At 44.3% G+C, this 21,807-nt stretch overlaps 1 long non-coding RNA gene across 3 annotated transcripts in view; it reads right to left on the reverse strand.

Moving 5' to 3' along the window:
* Positions 1–21,807, reverse strand: part of LOC112442630 (uncharacterized) — a 141,472-nt gene that overhangs the window by 12,910 nt on the left and 106,755 nt on the right. For 2 of the 3 annotated variants that reach the window (XR_009491686.1, XR_003030836.2), the window contains exons 4-5: positions 19,086–19,350; positions 14,640–16,692 (exon numbers count right to left, since the gene is read on the reverse strand). This is a non-coding gene — a long non-coding RNA (uncharacterized lncRNA). The remainder of the gene's footprint in view (positions 1–14,639; positions 16,693–19,085; positions 19,351–21,807) is intronic. The other variant, XR_009491687.1, reaches the window with a different exon arrangement.

Raw genomic sequence — 21,807 nt, forward strand, 5'->3', positions numbered from 1 at the left:
CTGCTGGGAAGGAGATGAGAGAAAATAGGGCAGTGGGGGCCCTGGGGCGGGCAGACTCATGCCACCTCCGTCCACCCAGGGACTGTCCACTGTGAAGCCCACTGCCTGTCCCGCCCCACTCCTGTCCTCTGCACCATTCCATCTCTCAGGACGGCACTCCGCAACCCAGCCCGTGGTTCCTGCCACAACCTCCAGGGAGAAGGCACAGCTCCCCAGGCAAGTCTCAGGCTCTGGCCACCCCTAACTGAGGTGGAAAGCTGACATGTTCTGAGGGGCTTTGGACATCCCTTGTAAAGTCACAGCTCCAGGGACTCCCTTGGCAGTCCAGTGATCAATGCTGCACTTCCACTGTAGGGAGTGAGGGTTCAATCCCTGATAAGGGCACTAAGATCCTGCATACCATGTGGTGCAACCAAAAAACCCATCCCACCTGTCCCCATCTCCCATCATCCAGCCCTCCCTACTTCCCTACTCTCCACTCTAGCACTTATCACCATGTGACATATATGATCTATATGAATTTATATGGCCTTGTCTGCTCCCAGTAGAATGTAAGCACCATCAGAGCAGAGACCATTTTGTTTCAGTCTGTCCACTGAAGTAACTGTGTCTCAGATTCCTGGTCTGAGGTGGGGGTTTGGCAACCATTGAACAAGTGAAGACAAGTGAATGAGTCACTGAGGCAGAATCTCTGCGGGGCCCTGGGAGTATCATGACATGGGTAACTGAGGTCCTCTCAGTCCTGTTGGAGCTGAAAGTGGGGTCCGAGCCAGCTTCACCCACAACTTGATACGCTCTGCAGGGGCCCATGAGGCTCCCTCCCCACTGATGGGTGTGTTTGTAGACAGAGAGTTCAGCAGAGTTTATCCTGTCAAGCTGAGGTTGCCAAGCTGTTCTTCCCTTGCTCGTCTGAAGAGGTCACCCAGCATTCAGCTTACACAGCGACTGTCCCTCTTAAAAGGCTGAAGGCAGTGTTGAATGAAGCTTGAGCTGGGCTATAGGGCCCCTGGGACTACTCTGCCCCTGCCAGCCAAGGGGACCTTTCCAGAGGCGGCTCTCAGAGCACTGGTCCTGCAGAGCCCACAGTGGCACCTCCCTGGCCTCTGTCTTCCCGGGGTTACACTGATCTCCTGCCCATGGGCCTGGTGCAGTCTCCCCGTTTCGGGCTCTAGCTGCCCAGGCCCATGTGGAGCTGCTTACTGATGCTGGATGTTGCACCTGCCCTGGTGTGTGTGTGAGTCATCTGCTCTGCTGGTGGCCACCCCATGGACTGTAGCCCGCCAGGCTCCTCTGCCTATGGGATTTCCCAGGCAAGAATACTGGAGTGAGTTGCCATGCCCTCCTCCAGGGGATGTTCCCCACCCAGGGATCGAACTGGGGGTTCCTGCATTGCAGGCGGATTGTTTACCATCTGAGCCACCAGGGCATGGTATCTTAATTCCCAGATCAGGGATTGAACCCATGCTCCCTGCAGTGGAAACTTGGAGTCTTAACCACTGGACCACCAGGGATGTCTGTTAAGCCACATTTTTGAGCCTCAAGACACCAAGAATCTACACCGATTTACATGTTGATCATTTAGTCGCTGTCAACCTGCCTGGAGGTTACTTGCTTTCATGTGTCACTCTCCACCCACCTTTCTCTCTCCATCCCACAAGTCGTTCACTCCCTCACTGCTTCCACAGCAGTAGTACACCTGTAACGTACCTCCTGGAGGCCACACATGATGCCACATGCTGCGGGAACACACATGAAAACTAGCCAGGCACTGCCTCCAAGGACAGCTCAGACTCCTGGGGAAGAGGAAGCTAAACAGAGGAGTAAAGGAAGAGGATCTGCGTGTGATGACAGAGCACAGTGGGAGCCCTGGAGGAGAGATGCTGGGTCCATGAAGGGGCAGGGAGGGTGGGGAGAACTATGAGTACCAGGGCTTTGGAGAGCAGTGCCCCTTGTCTGGGGACATTCGGGATAGAAGGTTGGGGAACTCCAGCAATCCTAAGTGACTAGAACCAGGAGGAAGGATATTTCACAGTAAAATTTTAAAAAATTTCATAACTGTAGAAAAGTAAACAATAGCAGTACAGCAGACCCCCATACACCTTTCACTTAGATTAACCAAATATTAACATTTTGCCACATTTACTTTTTCTGTATCTTGAACCCTTTGAGAGTAAGTTGTAATATCATGATACTGTCAGTACTCCCACACCTCTAAATATTGATACAGTATTTTGTAAGATTAAGGACGTTCTCTGACACAATCATGATATGATTATGTCAAGATATTTAATAATTCAGTTCAGTCACTCAATCATGTGCAACTCTTTGCCACCCCTTGAACTGTAGCACACCAGGCTTACCTGTCCAACTTCAACTCCCAGAGCTTGCTCAAACTCACGTCCTTCGAGTCAGTGAAGCCATCCAACCATTGACAATTACATTTAACAATTGAGAGAGTACTATTACCTAATGTGTGAGTGAGTGAGTGCGTGCCAAGTCACTTCAGTCATGTCTGACTCTTGGCGACCCCATAGACTGTACCCAGCCAGGCTCCTCTGTCCATGGGATTCTCTAGGCAAGAATACTGGAGTGGGTTGCCATGCCCTCCTCCAGGGAATTGTCCCAACCCAGGGATCAAACCCTTGTCTCTTATGTCTCCTGAGTTGGCACACTGGTCCTTTACCTAATAATATGCTGCCCATATTCGAAATTCAGTTGTCCCACTAGTTTCCAATATAGCTGTTTGTGAATTTCAGCTTTTTATGTCACTAAGTCATGGCACCCTTGCCCCATCTGTGAACTGAACTCTCTCCCTTGTCCTGTTCCTGAGTCTCCTCCCTTCCCTGACCTATATCCATACACATATAGGTCACCTATATGTGGTCATCATTCACAGCCCTTAGTTGAATCTCTGTAGCATGGGCCACCTCTGCTAACCCCTGCTTTGTTGTTAAAGCATTTGAGTCTACAATTAGGATTTACTTCTCCCTTTCTCTCTGATCAAAAGCCTAAATAATCCCAACTAACAAGAGATTCATAACTTTCTACTAAAAAGTCTGTCAAACAAAAATGCCATACGTGTCAGACAAAGGCAAGGTCCAGGTTGTGGGCAGGACTGATAGACCATCAAGCTCCCGCCAACCATCTCTCTTTCATCTGCTCACACAGTCATGAAAGGTGAGGCTCCTGACTGCTGGAATGAGACGCACACACACATCCAACCTAGACTCACCACTTGCATCACTTCTTCAGCTTTCCCAGAACACGGAGGTTGGTGCTCAAAAACCCCTCTGAACTTCGCTGTGAGGCTGATTAGGTGATACAGCTGCTCTTGTGATAACACAGGAGGCATTCATATTTTGGTGGGATGAATGAAACATAAAACGGAAGGGATGGGGGAGCCAGGAATTGACTGGACAGCAGGCGGGGGGAAAAGGAAGTCTGGGATTGGTGTGAGCCATTCCATTATTTTATTTCCCTTCCAGTTTTGTTGAGATATAACTGACATACAGCAGTGGATAAATTTCAGGTGGAGAGCATAGTGATCTGACTTTCATATATCATGAAATGATTATCACAGCAAGTTTAGTGAACACCGGTCATCTCATGTAGTTACAAAATTAAAGAAATGGAAACTAGCTTTCCTTGTGATGAGAACACTTAGGATTTACTCTTGAAAGTGAAAGTCACCCAGTCGTGTCAGACTCTTTGCGACCCCATGGACTATACAGTGTGGAATTCTCCAGGCCAGAATACTGGAGTGGGTAGCCTTTCCCTTCTCCAGGGGATCTTCCCAACCCAGGTATCAAACCCACGTCTCCCACATTGCAGGCGGATTCTTTACCAGCTGAGCTACCAGGGGGATTTACTCAACTTTCATATATAATATACAGCAGTATTACTTATCATGTATGTCACATCCCTACTATTTAATCTTATAATGAAGTTTGTACTCTTTGACTGCCTTCATCCAGTTCCCACCTGCCTCAGTAACCACAAGTTTGATCTTTTTTCCTGTAAATTATTTTTGAAGTACAGTTGCTCTACAATACTATGATAGTTCCTGTTACACAACGCAGTTATTTGATATTTGTATACATTTCAAACAGATCGCCATGATAAGACTAGTTCTAATATGTCACCATACAAAGTTATATAGATGTTGACTGTGTTTCCCACGCTGTACATTCCATACCTGTTACTCATTTTACTTTGCACCTGGAATTTGTACCTCTAAATCTTCCCCACCTATTTCTTTCCTTCCCTCATCCCTCTCCCCTCTGGTAACCACCTGTTTGTTCTTTGTATTTACAACTGTCTCTGCTTTGTTACAGATGTTATATATGAATTGTGGGCCCAATAGTCATGGTGCACAGGCTCAGCTGCCCCATGGCATGTGGGCTCTTCATATCTGGATCAGGGATCAAAGCCGTGTCCCCTGCATTCGCAGCTGGATTCTTAACCACTGGACCACCAGGGAAGTTCCTGTTTCGCTTTTCTTAATGTTGTCTCTTAGAGTCTTACGGCTCAAGTTACCTATATTGAATCTGAGATGTTTCTGAAATTTCACAGTCATATATTCATGATGTCATAGATGGGGTTGGGTGGTCCAAGCTTCTTAATCCTTCACTTTTAAATCCACACACTAAATTACTTCCAAAGTAAACCAACTAAACAACAACCAACATCTAATTTCTTTTAAAATTGTTTGCAAGATTTCACTGGAAAAAGTATCATTTTTCCACTGACACCATATCACTTGGAATTTCAGTAGAAAAATTTCCAGCTGCCATTTCTTCTTCTGGGTTCTGGAGTTTGCAAAAAATGACATCTCCTTTTCCAATTCCCTGACCTAAGTCTCTCAGAAACGTCCTTTGTTTTTTAATACACTGTAGCCAAGTTAATTATATTATCACTTCCAAATAATAAAAACACCAATAACCTCATTCTGAGAACAACCATAGTTTGAGCCAATTTTACAAATAATTCTTGCTTCCAGTGGTTTGGATTATACCCAGAATATAACTGATCACACACACACACAGATTTTATCCATTAGATAGAGCCAGATAGAAATCTTGGAGAAGGCAATGGCACCCCACTCCAGTACTTTTGCCTGGAAAAATCCCATGGACAGAGCCTGGTGGGCTGCAGTCCATGGGATCGCTGAGAGTTGGACATGACTGAAGCAACTTAGCAGCAGCAGATAGAAATCTAACTTATTGAATTCTCTATATTTAGCTATTCCATTTTAAGACAAAATTAGGAAAACCAAAATAAAATGAATCTGTCTCACTTGCTGCTCTCCTTCTCTGTGGTATTTAATGTTCTATTCAATCTATTTCCGTAATGTGAAGTACTACTGCTTATTGATTTAGCCAATCCACCTATTGGTGCTTTTAATTTAAAATCATTTAAGAGTTTTCTACAAAGCATTTTTCTTTTATAATCACCTCTTAGACTTTACTCCCATATAAACACTTGGGATTTAAAAATCCCAGGTGGGCGTTCTGAAATTTAAAATGTCGTTTTCCTCAGCCACACCATCAGCTGGGTCCACATACACATGGAGGAGCAACTAGACCCCACCATTCAATCAATGAGAGGAATATCTATTACAAAAAACACTTCAGATGTTTTTATAATTGTGGGGCTTCCTAGGGAGCTGACTCCTTATTTCCAAATTCAGACTGAAATTGAAGAAAGTGGAGAAAACCAGTAGACTATTCAGGTATGACCTAAATCAAATCCCTTATGTCTATACAGTGGAAGTGAGAAATAGATTAAAGGGACTAGATCTGAGAGACAGAGTGCCTGATGAACTATGGATGGAGGTTAGCGACATTGTACAGGAGACAGGAATCAAGACCATCCCCAAGAAAAAGAAATGCAAAAAAGCAAAATGGCTGTCTGAAGAGGCCTTACAAATAGCTGTGAAAAGAAGGGAAACGAAAAGCAAAGGAGAAAAGGAAAGATATACCCATTTGAATGCAGAGTTCCAAAGAATAGCAAGGTCAGATAAGAAAGCCTTCCTCAGCAATGAATGGAAAGAAATAGAGGAAAACAATAGAATGGGAAAGACTAGAGATCTATTCAAGAAAATTAGAGATACCAAGGGAATATTTCATGCAAAGATGGGCACTAGGACAGAAATAAGCAGAAGACATTAAGAAGAGGTGGCAAGAATACACAGAAGAACTGTACAAAAAAGATCTTCACGATCCAGATAATCACGATGGTGTGATCACTCAACTAGAGCCAGACATCCTGGAATGTGAAGTCAAGTGGGCCTTAGGGAGCATCACTATGAACAAAGCTAGTGGAGGTGATGGCATTCCAGTTGAGCTATTTCAAATCCTGAAAAATCATGCTGTGAAAGTGCTGTACTCAATATGCCAGCAAATTTGGAAAACTCAGCAGTGGCCACAGGACTGGAAAAGGTCAGTTTTCATTCCAACCCCAAAGAAAGGCAATGCCAAAGAATGCTCAAACTACCGCACAACTGCACTCATCTCACACGCTAGTAAAGTAATGCTTAAAATTCTCCAAGCCAGGCTTCAGCAATACGTGAATTATGAACTTCCAGTTGTTCAAGCTGGTTTTAGAAAAGGCAGAGGAACCAGAGATCAAATTGCCAACATCTGCTGGATCATGGAAAAAGCAAGAGAGTTCCAGAAAAACATCTATTTCTGCTTTACTGACTATGCCAAAGCCTTTGACTGTGTGGATCACAATCAACTGTGGAAAATTCTGAAAGAGATGGGAATACCAGACCACCTGATCTGCCTCTTGAGAAACCTGTATGCAGGTCAGGAAGCAACAGTTAGAACTGGACATGGAACAACAGACTGGTTCCAAATAGGAAAAGGAGTATGTCAAGGCTGTATATTGTCACTCTGCTTATGTAACTTATATGCAGAGTGCATCATGAGGAACGCTGGGCTGGAGGAAGCACAAGCTGGAATCAAGATTGCCGGGAAAAATATCAATAACCTCAGATATGCAGATGACACCACCCTTATGGCAGAAAGTGAAGAGGAACTAAAGAGCCTCTTGATGAAAGTGAAAGAGGAGAGTGAAAAAGTTGGCTTAAAGCTCAACATTCAGAAAACGAAGATCATGGCATCTGGTCCCATCACTTCGTGGGAAATAGATGGGGAAACAGCGGAAACAGTGGCTGACTTTATTTTTTTGGGCTCCACAATCACTGCAGATGGTGACTGCAGCCATGAAATTAAAAGACGCTTACTCCTTGGAAGGAAAGTTATGACCAACCTAGACAGCATATTAAAAAGCAGAGACATTACTTTGCCAACAAAGGTCCATCTAGTCAAGGCTATGGTTTTTCCTGTGGTCATGTATGGATGTGAGAGTTGGACTATAAAGAAAGCTGAGCACTGAAGAATTGATGCTTTTGAACTGTAGTGTTGGAGAAGACTCTTGAGAGTCCCTTAGACTGCAAGGAGATCCAACCAGTCCATCCTAAAGGAGATCAGCCCTGGGTGTTCATTGGAAGGACTGATGTTGAAGCTTAAACTCCAATACTTTGGCCACCTGATGGGAAGAGCTGACTCATTTGAAAAGACCCTGATGCTGGGAAAGATTGAGGGCAGGAGGCGAAGGGAGGATGAGATAGTTGGATTGGGCATCACCGACTTGATGGACATGGGTTTGGGTGAACTCCGGGAGTTGGTGATGGACAGGGAGGCCTGGTGTGCTGCAGTTCATGGGGTTGCAAAGAGGCGGACACGACTGAGTGACTAAACTGACCTGAACTAGGTGGCACTAGTAAAGAACCTGCCTGCCAACACAGGAGACATAAGAAACTCAGGTTGGATCCCTGGGTTGGGAAGATCCCCTAGAGGAGGATATTTGCAAAACACAGTTGGTCACAGTCCACCCTCTGACCACGAGTCACATCCCTTCCATGTGCTGGTGAAACCATGTAACTCAGATTGGGGTTTCAACCCATGAGCTGGGACTTGAACTCAGCCGAAACCCAGAGTGGGATTTGAACCCACAGTCTTTTAACTAAGATCACACCTGCTCTCAGGACTTAATGCAGCTGAGGTTCTTAATGTCTCATTGAAGAAAGAATTCAGTGAGAGACAAAGTGATAGGTAAGAAGTGGATTTATTTAAAGAAAAACACTCCACAGACAGTGTGAGTCATCTCACAAGGCAAGAGCAGCAGCCCCATGGTATTGGGTTGTCAGTTTTTATAGGAGTGGGTTATTTCATAGACTAATGAGTTGTAGTATTCTAGCTATTTTGGGGAAGGGGTGGGGATTTCCAGGAATTAGGCCAGACCCATTTTTTTTCCTGGGCTTCTCTGGTGGCTCCAGATGGTGAAGAATCTGCCTGCAGTGCAGGAGACCCGGGTTTGATCCCTGGGTTGGGAAGATCCCCTGGAGAAGGGAATGACAACCCACTCCAGTATTCTTGCCTGGAGAATTCCATGGACAAAGGAGCCTGGAAGACTACAGTCCATGGGGTCAAAAAGAGCCAGACATGACTGAGCAACTTCCACTTCACTCACTTGGAACTGTCATGGCACCTGTGGGTGTGTCATTTAGCTTGCTGATGTGTTACAGTGAGCCATACTGAGGCTCACAGTCTACTGGAAATCAACTCATCCGCCATCTTGGACCTATTTGGTTCTATCAGTTTCTGTTGTGTCCTTGGGCTTTGTCGTTCTTTTAAGGGCTGTGCCCTGACCCCTTCCCTCCTGATTCACAGGTACACGCAGTACCTCCCTCAAGCTGCATCTCATTTATGGTGTCTAAGCTATGGTTTTTCCATTAGTCATGTATGGATGAGAGAGTTGGACCATAAGGAAGGTTGAGAGCTGAAGAACTGATGCTTTCAAATTGTGGTGCTGGAGAAGACTCTTGAGAGTCCCTTGGATGGCAAGGAGATCAAACCAGTCAGTCCTAAAGGAAATCAACCCTGCATATTCATTGGAAGCACTGATGCTGAAGCTCCAATATTTTGGCCACCTGATGTGAAGAGCCAACTCATTGGAAAAGACCCTGATGGTGGGAAAGATTGAAGATCGAAGGCAGGAGAAGAAGGGGATGACAGAAGATGAGATGAGTTTGAGCAAACTCTGAGAGTTAGTGAAAGACAGGGAACCCTGGCGTGCTGCAGTCCATGGGGTTGCAGAGTCGGACATGACTGAGCAACTGAACAACAGTGGCCTCGGCTTATAGCCCAGGGTCTCATCCAGGTGTGGAGGAAGGGTTTGGGTGTGGTTTCTCAGGTATAGCTACTTAATTAGGGCTCAGTTCTATTTCCTGCAAGTCCATTGTGGCTCTTGGCATTGTCCCTAGGATCTTTGTTTCCTCTTCTAAGTCCTCTTTCCTTTTCTGTACAGTAGCCTCTGTTTGCAGGTGAGTAGTTTTCTTAGCCTAATCCTAGCCTATAGCATTTCTGGGTCCAAATTCTTTTTTTGTTTGTATTGTTCCTTTCCGTTCTAGTGCATAAAATTTAAAAAAAGAAACACAAAACTTGTGGGTATTACATGCAATTATAATCCAATTTGTCAGACAAAAGCCATACACAAATCTCTTCCTGATAATTCCGGCTCTAGTATTTGCCCTTACAATTCTTAGAAACCTATTGTCCTATTGGAGAAGTTTTTCCAGCCATACCCTTATTATCTGTAAAAGGCTTTTATTTGAAACACCACCTTAAATTTTCATGAGGCTTTAACAAAAGTCTTCTATTACATTTTTGGCTTAATCTTTAGAAAATGTTTTCCTGAGAAACACCCTGGATTTGACCTCTGCCTATGAGCCACTTCTTAATTTTCGCATTGCTAATCATCTAGAGTGGCTAAGAAATGGCTTTATTTCTGAACTCAGCAAATCCTGAATCATTCACATATAATATTTGATCTTTTAACTTCACTCTCGTATTTTTAATCTCAGGTAACAAGAAGTCAAGTGGTACTTTCAACATTTTGCCTAGAAATTTCCTCAGCCAATTGAGCTACTTAGCTACATTTCCCACTTTTCATCTAATACAGGGGACAACAATGCACTACTTCATAAAGATACTACACATATAACAAAGTTTCCCTTGCATACATCATTCTTTTCTTCTAGTTTCCAGTAACATTTTTATTTTCTTGATGTCCCTACCAATATCCTCCTTAAAGTACTTTAGACTTCCGCTCAACATCTGACTGTAAAGCCAGTGCCACACCTTTCAGGTTTTTGTTTCAGCAGCACCCCACTCACAGTCCCAAAATCTGTTCTGGGTGCCTCTTGCTAGGAACAAATCACCCCAAAACTTGGAGACTTACAAGACAGACAATTTTATCATCTCTAATGGTTCTGAGGGTCACCAGAGCTAGGTAGGTCTCACTTGGAATCTCATGTGACTACAGTCAGGCTGTGACTGGAACTGGAGTTGTCTTGAAGGCTTCCTTAGGCAGACATTCATCTCTGATGCTTGTTATTAGTTGGAACACCTACATGTGGTCTCGCCGTGTAGCTTGGGCTTCCTCACAACATGGTAGCTGGGCTCCAAGAGAATAAGGTGGAGGGGATGCATGAAATTTTTATGACCTAGCCTTGGGAGTCAGAGAACATCATTTCTATTGTACTCTCTTGGTCGAGGCTGTCACCAGGGTCCACTCAAAAGCAAGGTGACTGAACATAGAGAGCATCTCTCAATGGGAAGAAAGCAGTAAGGCAGTCATGTTTGGAAAATACAATCCGTCTTAATGTCCCAGGTTAAGTTTTAATCACAAGTGCCATTCTTGCTACAATAGAAACCAGGGGGCAGCTGTATACCTAGCTTATTTGACACCCAAAACAGATAAGCATATTAAAAATTATGTTTTAGTAGTCATGATGTGAAAATAATTATAATAATCATGGCTAGAAAATGGAAGATAGTGAAGCATTTCTTTTATTGAACTTAAGTCTGTATCATGTGAGTAAAGGTTTTAAGTGAATTTAAAAATTATAAAAATACAATTATATAAATTATAAATATAAATTTTATTATTTAATATAATGTAAACTATATATAAAATTATATAAATAGTAGAAAAGTTATGGATTCCTACTTTTTAAAAAAATTCATCTCTTCTTTGCCATTTGATTTTTTTCTATGTAAATACCTATTTTCTTAACATTTTGCTGTTGGATAGTTAATGACCTTCTCCACAATTTCTGTGGCCTGTCCTCAACAGTTTAGAGCTTGGTGCTTCACTATGAGTTGCTTAAGGTTAATTCCAGTTGATTGCAACTATTTTTGCACCTGATTAATTACATTACCTTCACAGCAGAAAAAAGGTAAGTCAGGATAGAAAAACTGCATACAGCTGAGGGCACCATCTCGGCCAATTCTCTTTAAAAAATTGATTTGGCTGCACTGGATCTCAGTTGTAGGCAGCATGAGGGATCTTTAGTTGTGACGTTGATCTAGTTCCCTCATCAGGGATCACACCTTGCCCCTACTCCTGCCCTAGGAGTGGGGAGGCTTAGCCGCTGGACCACCAGGGAAGTCCTAGCACTGATCCTCTTGTGTCTGCAGTTTTAAAAAATGCAAGTGTACTTCAGAGATTTAAGTTGAAAAAAAATCATCTTTGCTGTTTGCACAGGTTAACTATAGACTCTACTCAGTAAAAGACTAATAAGGGAATATTACGAACAGTACCACCACATATCTGACAGCTCAGATGAAATGGACTAACTACTTGAAAGATGTGTGTGTGTTAAGCTGGTTTAGTCATGTCTGACTCTTTGCAACTCCATGGACGTGGCCTGCCAGGCTCCTCTGTCCACGGGGATTCTCCAGGCAAGAACACTGGAGTGGGTTGCCATTTCCTTCTCCAATGCATGAAAGTGAAAAGTGAAAGTGAAGTTGCTCAGTCGTGTCCGACTCTGTTGGACCCCATAGACAGCAGCCCACCAGGCTCCTCCGTCCACGGGATTTTCCAGGCAAGAGTACTGGAGTGGGGTGCCATTGCCTTCTCCAGGGAAGCCCTATAATTCAACACAGTTCTCACTCTTATCTACCTGGAGATAGCACCAGATCTCACATGTTAAGAGTTCAGTCTTGGACTTTCTGGGTGGTGCAGTGGGTAAGAATCTGCCTGCTAATGCAGGGTTCAATCCCTGGTCCAGGAATATCCTACATGCCTCAGAGCAACTAAGCCCATGGAGCACAGATTCTGAGCATGCATGCCACAACTACCGAAGCCGATGAACCCTAAGGTCCACAAGCTGCGACTACTGAGCCTGTGCTCCTCAACAAGAGAAACCACCACAGTGAGAAGCCTGAGCATCACAACAAAGAGTAATTTCTGCTCGCTGCAATGAAAAATAAATATTGAAAAAGAAAGGTTCAGTTTTTTTCTTTTTTGGCCACACTGCACGGCTTGTGGGATCTTAGTTTCCTGACCAAGGATTGAACCCAGATGCCCCATAGCGGTGAAAGCACAGAGTCCTAACCACTGGACCACCAGGGAAGTCCACAAAGTTCAGTCTTACATGACTGCCTCTCCCTTCCTTGGCCCCCACGCATGCACACACGAGCACACGTGCACACATGTCAGATGCCAACTGTGAGTCCAAGTTATCAACTGTGCTTCTAACCAACTGGCTAAAGATGGAAGGTTCCAGCAAACCGCTGCTGCCCGCCCCCGCCCCCCCGCAAGTTGGGTTCAGTTAACTTGCTAGAGCCTCATAGAACTCAGAGCAACATCTTCCTTACTAGACCACTGGTCTGTTGTAAAAAGACGTAACTCGGGAATAGCTAGATAGAAGAGATGCATAGGGGAAGGTATGAGGAAGGGCTCAGAGCTCCCAGGCTCACTCTGAGGGTAACACTCCCCCTAAATCTTCATGTGCTCACTAACACAGACACTCAATCATTATGGGTTTTTATGGAGGCTTACATACATTGTCATGGGGCTTCCAAGGTGGCACTAGCAGTAAAGAGACCGCCTGACAATGCAGGAGATATAAGAGACGCAGGTTCGACCCCTGGGTCTGGAAGATCCCCTGGAGGAAGAAATGGCAACCCACTTCAGTATTCTTGCCTGGAGAATCCCATGGATGGAGGAGCCTGGTGGGCTGTGGTCCATGGGGTCACAAAGAGTCAGACACAACTGAGCGACTGACACACATACACATCATCACGAAGCAGAGTTCCTCAAAAAACCAAGTTCCTCACCCGAATTTCTGATTAACCTTTCTATGCAAAGCTTTACTCATTTTCTTGACCCATACACGATCCCCCTCAAGATTGAGCAGGATCAGAGAAAAGGGGGGATTGTGACTGAGCAGGACCCTATGAGGGCTTCCCAGGACAGATCCCCACTCTCCTGCCCACCACCTGCCTTGTTTGTAGAAAGCCTTTAGCCTTGGAGGCCTTCCCAGAGCTCGAAAGAACAAATTTAATGGGAAGAGAGAAAAATGCAGAAACAAAGGAAAACAGTTAAGCAAACGAAATAACACTAGCTTACCCATTAAACAAAGTCAAAGACCTTTAGTACCTCCTCAAGGGCTACAGGAAATATTCCTCAAGGGCTACAGGAAGTATTCTGAGTCATATCCCTTGAGCTGTTTCGCAAATGCTGAAATCCCACCAGGTGAAAGTAGTTGACTGGATGCTGACCACAAGCACGTAGACCCCAGATAGGTTGGAACCAGAAATTTGATGATGCTGACCCCCAATTCCCTCACCACCAACCAGTCAGAAGAATGTCCACGAGCTGACCATGCACTCCACAACCCTCCCCACTGCATCTTCAAAAACCGTTCTTTTGAGTACTAGCTGCCTAGAGAACTTGCTTGGCTTTAGAGCAAACGCTGCACTTTCCTTCACTACAACCCTGTGTCAGTAGAGCGACTTTATTGCACCCAGGTGAGCAGACCCAAGTTTGGTTTGGTAACAGTCACAGTTGATTAAATCATTAGCTTTTGGTGATTGATCCAACCTCCAGCCCCTCTCCTCTCCCCAAAGGTCAGGTCGATTGGATGGAAATTCCAACCATCTAATTACTTAGTCACCTTCTCTAGCGCCCAGCTCCCATCCTTAGGTCCTTTCCCAAAAGTCACTTTATTGACAGTAAAAACACCTTATTGCTTTTATCATTTAGGAAATTCCAAGCATTCTAGGAGCTCTGTGCCAGAAATGGGGATGAAGACCAAATACATATTTATTAAAATCACATTAATATATCTATTAAATAAATTGAATTTATTGTTAAAAACCTTCCAGCAATAAAAACTCCAGGTCCAGAGAGCTTTGCTACCAGACATTTGGGGGTGAAATAATACCAGTTCTACACAAAATCTTCTGGGAACCACAAGAGAGAAGACTCCCCAGTTCATTCGATGGAGCCAGTCTTACTGAATCACTAAAGGTAAAGTGCTGAACCAGGTTCGTTTATCTGACGCACAGCCAGCCAAATGCCGAGATGCCGAGGTTTGTGGTAGAGGTAGGATTTATTCACAGAGCAATCAAATGAAGAGAACAAATCTCAGCTCTACCTTCCTCAACGCGAGAGGCTTGGGGTATTTATAAGATGCAGCTGGGAGTGGGGAGCATAAGGAGCATGGAGAAAGGGGATGGAGATAAGCAAATATTCAACAAGCACCATTCTGCACAGCTAACCTCAGGCTTCTTCATGGGATGCATGTCCCAAGAGTGGCAGCAGCTCCAGAGAGTGGCAGCGTAGCATGTTCTGAGGCTGAAGCTCTGGGCCTTCTGACCTCAAAAGGTTGCTGGATATGCGCATGTGCCCAGTTGGTCTGTAGGTACTTCCTACCAGTCGTTACCAGCTCTAGCTTGAACTGGAAACAGCTGACTCCAAGTTTCTGAAAAACAACTTGGGCAAACACTTTATTGTTTAGGCTACGTGATGCTTGGAGGACACGCAAGTTTTTGCAGAACCAAAGCAAGCCTACTGTATAGCTCAGGGAACTCTAGTCAAAGCTCTTTGGTGACCTAAATGGAAAGGAAATCCATAAAAGAGGGGATATAAGTATATGTATAGCTGCTTCACCTTGCTGTACAGCAGAAACTAACACAACATTGTAAAACAACCATACTCCAATAACAATGAGTAATAGAAAGAAGATGTGCCGGAACACCATTTCCATATGCAATCACATGCAAAAAAAAAATCACCCTTGGCCCATTCCTCACACTTCATACAAAAATTAACATGGAATGGGTCACGGACCTAAATGCAAATGTGAAAAAATGGAGATTCCCTGGTGGTCCAGTGGTTAGGACTCAGCCCTTTCACCACCATGATCCCTGGTCAAGGAAGTAAGATTCTGCAAGCTGTGCAGCCAAAAACAAAAAAAGGGAAAAAGTAAAACTTCGAGAAGAAAGCACAGTAGAGAATCTTTATGACCTTTTGTTATGCACGCTGCTGCTGCTGCTAAGTCACTTCAGTCGTGTCCGACTCTGTGCAACCCCAGAGACGGAAGCCCACCAGGCTCCCCCATCCATGGGATTCTCCAGGCAAGAACACGAGTGGGTTGCCATTTCCTTCTCCAATGCATGAAAGCATAGGAAAACACAATTCATAAAAGAGAAGTGTATCTCATTATAATTGAAAACTTCTGCTCTGCTGAAAACACTGATAAGAGATGAAAAGATATCCTCACTTCCTGAGACCTTGCCTGTTGAGAGAAAGTATTTGCCAATCACATATCTTAGAAAGGTCTTATATATAGAATATATAAAACACTTTCAAAACAATGAGAAGCAACACAATAAAAAAGTGGGCAGAAGATACTTCCCCAAGAAAGATAAACAAGGCTCAAAGAAGGACATGAACAGATGCTCATAGTCATTCAGTTCAGTTCAGTCGTTCAGTCATGTCCGACTCTTTGTGACCCCATGAATCGCAGCACGCCAGGCCTCCCTGTCCATCACCAACTCCCGGAGTTCACCCAACTCATGTCCATAGAGTCGATGATGCCATCCAGCCATCTCATCCTCTGTCGTCCCCTTCTCCTCCTGCCCCCAATCCCTCCCAGCATCAGAGTCTTTTCCAATGAGTCAACTCTTTGCATGAGGTGGCCAAAGTACTGGAGTTTCAGCCTTAACATCATTCCTTCCAAAGAAATCCCAGGACTGATCTCCTTCAGAATGGACTGGTTGGATCTCCTTGCAGTCCAAGGGATTCTCAAGAGTCTTCTCCAACACCACAGTTCAAAAGCATCAATTCTTCGGCACTCAGCCTTCTTCACAGTCCAACTCTCACATCCATACATGACCACAGGAAAAACCATAGCCTTGACTAGACAGACCTTTGTTGGCAAAGTAATGTCTCTGCTTTTCAATATGCTATCTAGGTTGTTCATAACTTTTCTTCCAAGGAGTAAGCATCTTTTAATTTCATGGCTGCAGTCACCATCTTCAGTGATTTTGGAGCCCCCCAAAATAAAGTCTGACACTGTTTCTACTGTTTCCCCATCTATTTGCCATGAAGTGATGGGACCAGATGCCGTGATCTTAGTTTTCTGAATGTTGAGCTTTAAGCCAACTTTTTCACTCTCCTCTTTCACTTTCATCAAGAGGCTTTTTAGTTCCTCTTCACTTTCTGCCATAAGGGTGGTGTCATCTGCATATCTGAGGTTATTGATATTTCTCTGGGCAATCTTGATTCCAGCTTGTGCTTCTTCCAGCCCAGCATTTCTCATGATGTACTCTGCATAGAAGTTAAATCAGCAAAGTGTAAACTAAAACCATGATGGAATACTTCTATATACCTACTAGGATGGCCAACACTCCCCGCCACCAGTCACCCATCTCTGCCAGCTGTACTGGCGAGGATGTAATGCAACTGGAACCCTCCTCAAAAAAAAAAAAAAAAAAAATCAGAAACTGGAACTGCTTGTGAGAGACTGCTGCTGCTGCTCCTGCTGAGTCACTTCAGTCATGTCCAACTCTCTGCAACCCCATAGATGGCAGCCCACCAGCCCACCAGGCTCCCCCATCCCTGGGATTCTCCAGGCAAGAACATTGAGTGGGTTCCCATTTCTTTCTCCAATGCACGAAAGTGAAAAGTGAAAGTGAAGTCGTGTCCGACTCTTTGCGACCCCATGGACTGTGGCCCACCAGGCTCCTCCATCCATGGGATTTTTTCAGGCAACAGTACTGGAGTGGGGTGCCACTACCTTCTTCGAGTGAGAGACTGAATCAACATAAAGGCAATGACCAGAATTGTATAAAGAAACAGAGCCATGACCTACAACCTCTGAAGCAACCAGCCAGAGAAATCAAACCACAACCTGTGTAGCAATTGGACCCAAACGGTCAAGACTTGGTCAGTAACTGCCAGCTTCCCTATTTTGCCCCTGTTTCCAATTTCAGATGAACCAGAGAAAGACATACTTGCTCCCCTAACCAATCACATAGGATGCCCCGCTTCTATTCAACTCGCCTACAATCTTTCCATGCTAAGAGCTTCCAATCAGGAAATACCTGAAATCTTCCCTTTTTTCCTACCATAAACCTTTTGAACTACCCTGCTTGCCAAACGCGAGTGATAACAGCTGGTTCCCCTGCTATATAGTAAGCTCTGAGTAAACAGCCTGTTTGTTCTCATTTGGGCAATCTTTGTTTATTTCCTCATTGGTGGCAATGCAAAGTGATAACCACTATTTGTAACTGTTGGGGGGTTTCTTATAAAGTTAAACACCCACTTACCATATGATCCAGCAATCTCACTCCTAGGTATTTATCCATGAGGAAATGAGTTCCCATGTGCAAACCTTTATAGTAGTCTTATTTAAAATCACCCATAATATAAACAACCCAATGTTCTTCAAGTGGATAATGGAACCCTGTTTCAGCAAAGGAACAGAGTAGAGGATGATAATTCCAAGCACATCCTAAGTTTCCTGGAAAAAAAAAAACCCACTCTGCTAAGGAATGGGGTGTCTACAGAGGCTGGCGAATGCCAGATGTCGAGGTCTTCTGCCACTAATTATTTCTGGCGCGTTTCTTTGGCCCCAGTGGCTCTAAGTTCACATAAAGCTTCCTGCTGAAACATCCAGTTCGAGATTGTACATTCATTCTCTGAAACACTATATGGGTGATTTTAAAGTAATTAACACAACTTCCCTTTATCTTTGAAGTGGATTCCCTGGGACCATAGAGGGTTCTGTGGAATTAGCATCAGTATCCTGGCATCAACCATCTAAGAGTTGGCAGTAGTGGGGAGGGTGTACTCTTTGCTCAGGATCAACGTGTAGCTGGTCACATACAGCACCTTAGTTCATTTTGTTGTGTGTGTGTGTGTTTACACCACCTTAGTTCAAACTGTCCTGGATAGGTCCTCAAAATGTAGCATGATGATCATTTAGGAACACCCCTATTCCTTACATTCTAGAGGAAATCTCCTCATACCTCAAATTTTCAAGGCCTAGAGAAATCCAAAAGGTTCCCTAAATTTCTGTGGACGTCTTCCACAGAAGACTCAGTTTCGTCTCAGTATAACTCTGGCCTCTGACCCCAACTCCCAGCATGGGGATGGCTCCTGAACAAACTTAGATGCAAAATTCAGTTTACATCAGATCACATCACATCAAGTATTTCAGAACATTTATAGAAGGTCCAGAAGGTTTACTAGAGGAACCACATCACGCAGCACAGAATACTCAGCAATCTCTTTGGCCTTCTGTCCCCTCCTACCTTTCTCCCATGACTGTTAGGAGCAATATTTATAATCAGTTAAGTTACATAGCTGGGTCCCACTTCGATGTAATACTTGTAAAATACAATGGAAACATAGGTTAAGGTCCTGATACTTTCTTCCACAATTTCAGCTGGCCCTACTCTACTTGAGCCTTAGTTTTGGATTTCTGAGCCACAAAGCCTGGGATTGGAAAAGACTCCCATGCATAGATAATGGCTGCGGGAAAAGACAAGCCATGCTGTCCCTTTGATTGTGGCCAATGTGTCACCTGTTGACTGTTTGCCCTAAAACCCTGCTTAGCCCCTGTCTGCATTATCTCAGGTGGGTGACCCTTCTTACTGTGTATGTGTATTAGTTGTTCAGTTGTGTCCAAATCTGAGACCCCATGGGCAATAGCTCACCAGGCTCCTCTGTTCATGGAATTCTCCAGGCAAGAATACTAGATCAGGTTGCTGTTTCCTTCTCCAGGGGATCTTCCCAACACAGGGACTGAACCCAGGTCTCCATCATTGCAGGCAGACTCTTTACCATCTGAGCCACCAGAGAAGCCCATCCTTCTTACTACATCCATGTTATTTGTTAACGCTTCGCTGATTGATCAGTTTTCTAATAGCACTTCCATGGACTTGGTTCAGTCTTCTCTTTTTCAACACTTGGAGTTTCATTCTGCAACCAAAGGGATAAACAAGGTTGGTAACTGGTACTAATAAGGGAGAAATAGCTGAGTAAGGGGCTTCCCGGGTAGCTCAACTGGTAAAGAATCCGTCTGCAATGCAGGACATGCAGAAGACATCTTTTAGGACCTAGCTTCAGAAGTCATATGCCATCACTTCCACCATACTCTATTGGTTACAAAGACCAACTCTGATACAATTTGGGAGGAGACTATGCAAAGGCACGAATACCATGAGGTATGGGTCCCTGGGGGCTGCTCTGGAACCCGGCTACCACTGTATGCCCTCTGGCCCCCAATAATTCATATTCTTCCCACATGCCAAATACACCCATCCCCTCTCAAGGCACCCCAAAATCTAATCTCATTATTGTATCAGCCAGAAGTCCAGTGATGTGAAAGTCACTCAGTTGTGTCCAACTCTCTGCAACCCCATGGACTATACAGTCCATGGAATTCTCCAGGCCAGAATACTGGAGCAGGTACCGTTTCCTTTCTCCAGGGGATTTTCCTAATCCAGGGATTGAACCCAGGTCTCCCACATTGTGGGCGGATCGTTTACCAGCTGAGCCACAAGGGAAGCTCAGGAATCCTGGAGTGGGTAGCCTATCCCTTCTCCAGGGTATCTTCCCACCCCAGGAATCGAACCGGCGTCTTACTGCATTGCACACAGATTCTTTACCAACTGAGCTATCAGGGAAGCCCTGAATTCCAGAATTCCATCATCTAAATCAGGTTCAGGCATGGATGAGGGTTCTCAAGTATATATCCTTAAGCATTGTTTCTCCAGTGAAATTCCTCTCCTTCTGAAGATCTGTGAACTAAAGAGGAAGTCAACTGCCTCCCCACCTCCCCATCCCCTATACGAGGGTGGAAAAGGCATAGGGTAACCTAGTCATATGCAGAGTACATCATGAGAAACACTGGGCTGGAAGAAGCACAAGCTGGAATCAAGATTGCCCAGAGAAATATCAATAACCTCAGATATGCAGATGACACCACCCTTATGGCAGAAAGTGAAGAGGAACTAAAAAGCCTCTTGATGAAAGTGAAAGAGGAGAGTGAAAAAGTTGGCTTAAAGCTCAACATTCAGAAAACGAAGATCATGGCATCTGGCCCATCACTTCGTGGCAAATAGATGGGGAAACAGTGGAAACAATGTCAGACTTTATTTTTTTGGACTCCAAAATCACTGAAGATGGTGACTGCAGCCATGAAATTAAAAGACGCTTACTCCTTGGAAGGAAAGTTATGAACAACCTAGATAGCATATTGAAAAGCAGAGACATTACTTTGCCAACAAAGGTCTGTCTAGTCAAGGCTATGGTTTTTCCTGTGGTCATGTATGGATGTGAGAGTTGGACTGTGAAGAAAGCTGAGTGCCAAAGAATTGATGCTTTTGAACTGTGGTGTTGGAGAAGACTCTTGAGAATCCCTTGGACTGCAAGGAGATCCAACCAGTCCATTCTAAAGGAGATGAGTCCTGGGTGTTCTTTGGAAGAACTAATGCTAAAGCTGAAACTCCAATACTTTGGTCACCTCATGTGAAGAGTTGACTCACTGGAAAAGACTCTGATGCTGGGAGGGATTGTGGGCAGGAGGAGAAGGGGACAACAGAGGATGAGATGGCTGGATGGCATCACTGACTCGATGGACATGAGTTTGGGTGAACTCCGGGAGTTGGTGATGGACAGGGAGGCCTGCCGTGCTGCAATTCATGGGGTCGCAAAGAGTTGGACACGACTGAGCGACTGAACTGAACTGAACTGAACTGAACCTAGTCATTCCTATTCAAAGGGGGAGGGAAGGATCTCTCTGGTGGTCCAGTGGTTAAGATATCCTTGATCAGGCAATTAGATTCCACATGCAGCAACTAAGTTCATTTTTAAAATTCTAAAAAGAAAAACAAAACAAAAAACCAAAAGTAGGGAAAATGTCCTGGGTTTGCTTTATTCTTTTTAGCTGCGCTGTGCTGCATGTGGGATCTTAGTTCTCACCATCTCTGCAGTTGAAGTTCGGAGTCCAAACCACTGGACCGCCAGGGAAGTCCCTCAATCACACTTTTAATCTGCAAGAAAAGTATTATGTTCGTGCTATTGCTACAGGTAATGACTTTTATCCACTATATTTCAATTTTTCTGAATTTCCTTTAGAAAAGAAAACTTGAACTTCAGTTTTGGGGCTTCCCTTATAGCCACACTTGATTATAGTTACTGCTTTTATGATAGCATTTCTCTTATAGCCTTGAATCTTGTTCAAGATTAAATTTTTGAGATTATGAAAATAACTAATGCTTCTCTAAACATTTGAAAAATTCTAAGGTATGTAAAAAATGAAAGTCTCTTCTCCACCTTTTCCCACTCCATAGAAATAATCCTTGCTAATATTTTCATGTCCACCCTTTCAGCTATTTTTCTATGCTTATTGTGGACACATATTATGCTCATCGT

The sequence above is a fragment of the Bos taurus genome, chromosome 19 (genome assembly GCF_002263795.3).
Source record: "Bos taurus isolate L1 Dominette 01449 registration number 42190680 breed Hereford chromosome 19, ARS-UCD2.0, whole genome shotgun sequence".
NCBI lineage: Eukaryota > Metazoa > Chordata > Mammalia > Artiodactyla > Bovidae > Bos > Bos taurus.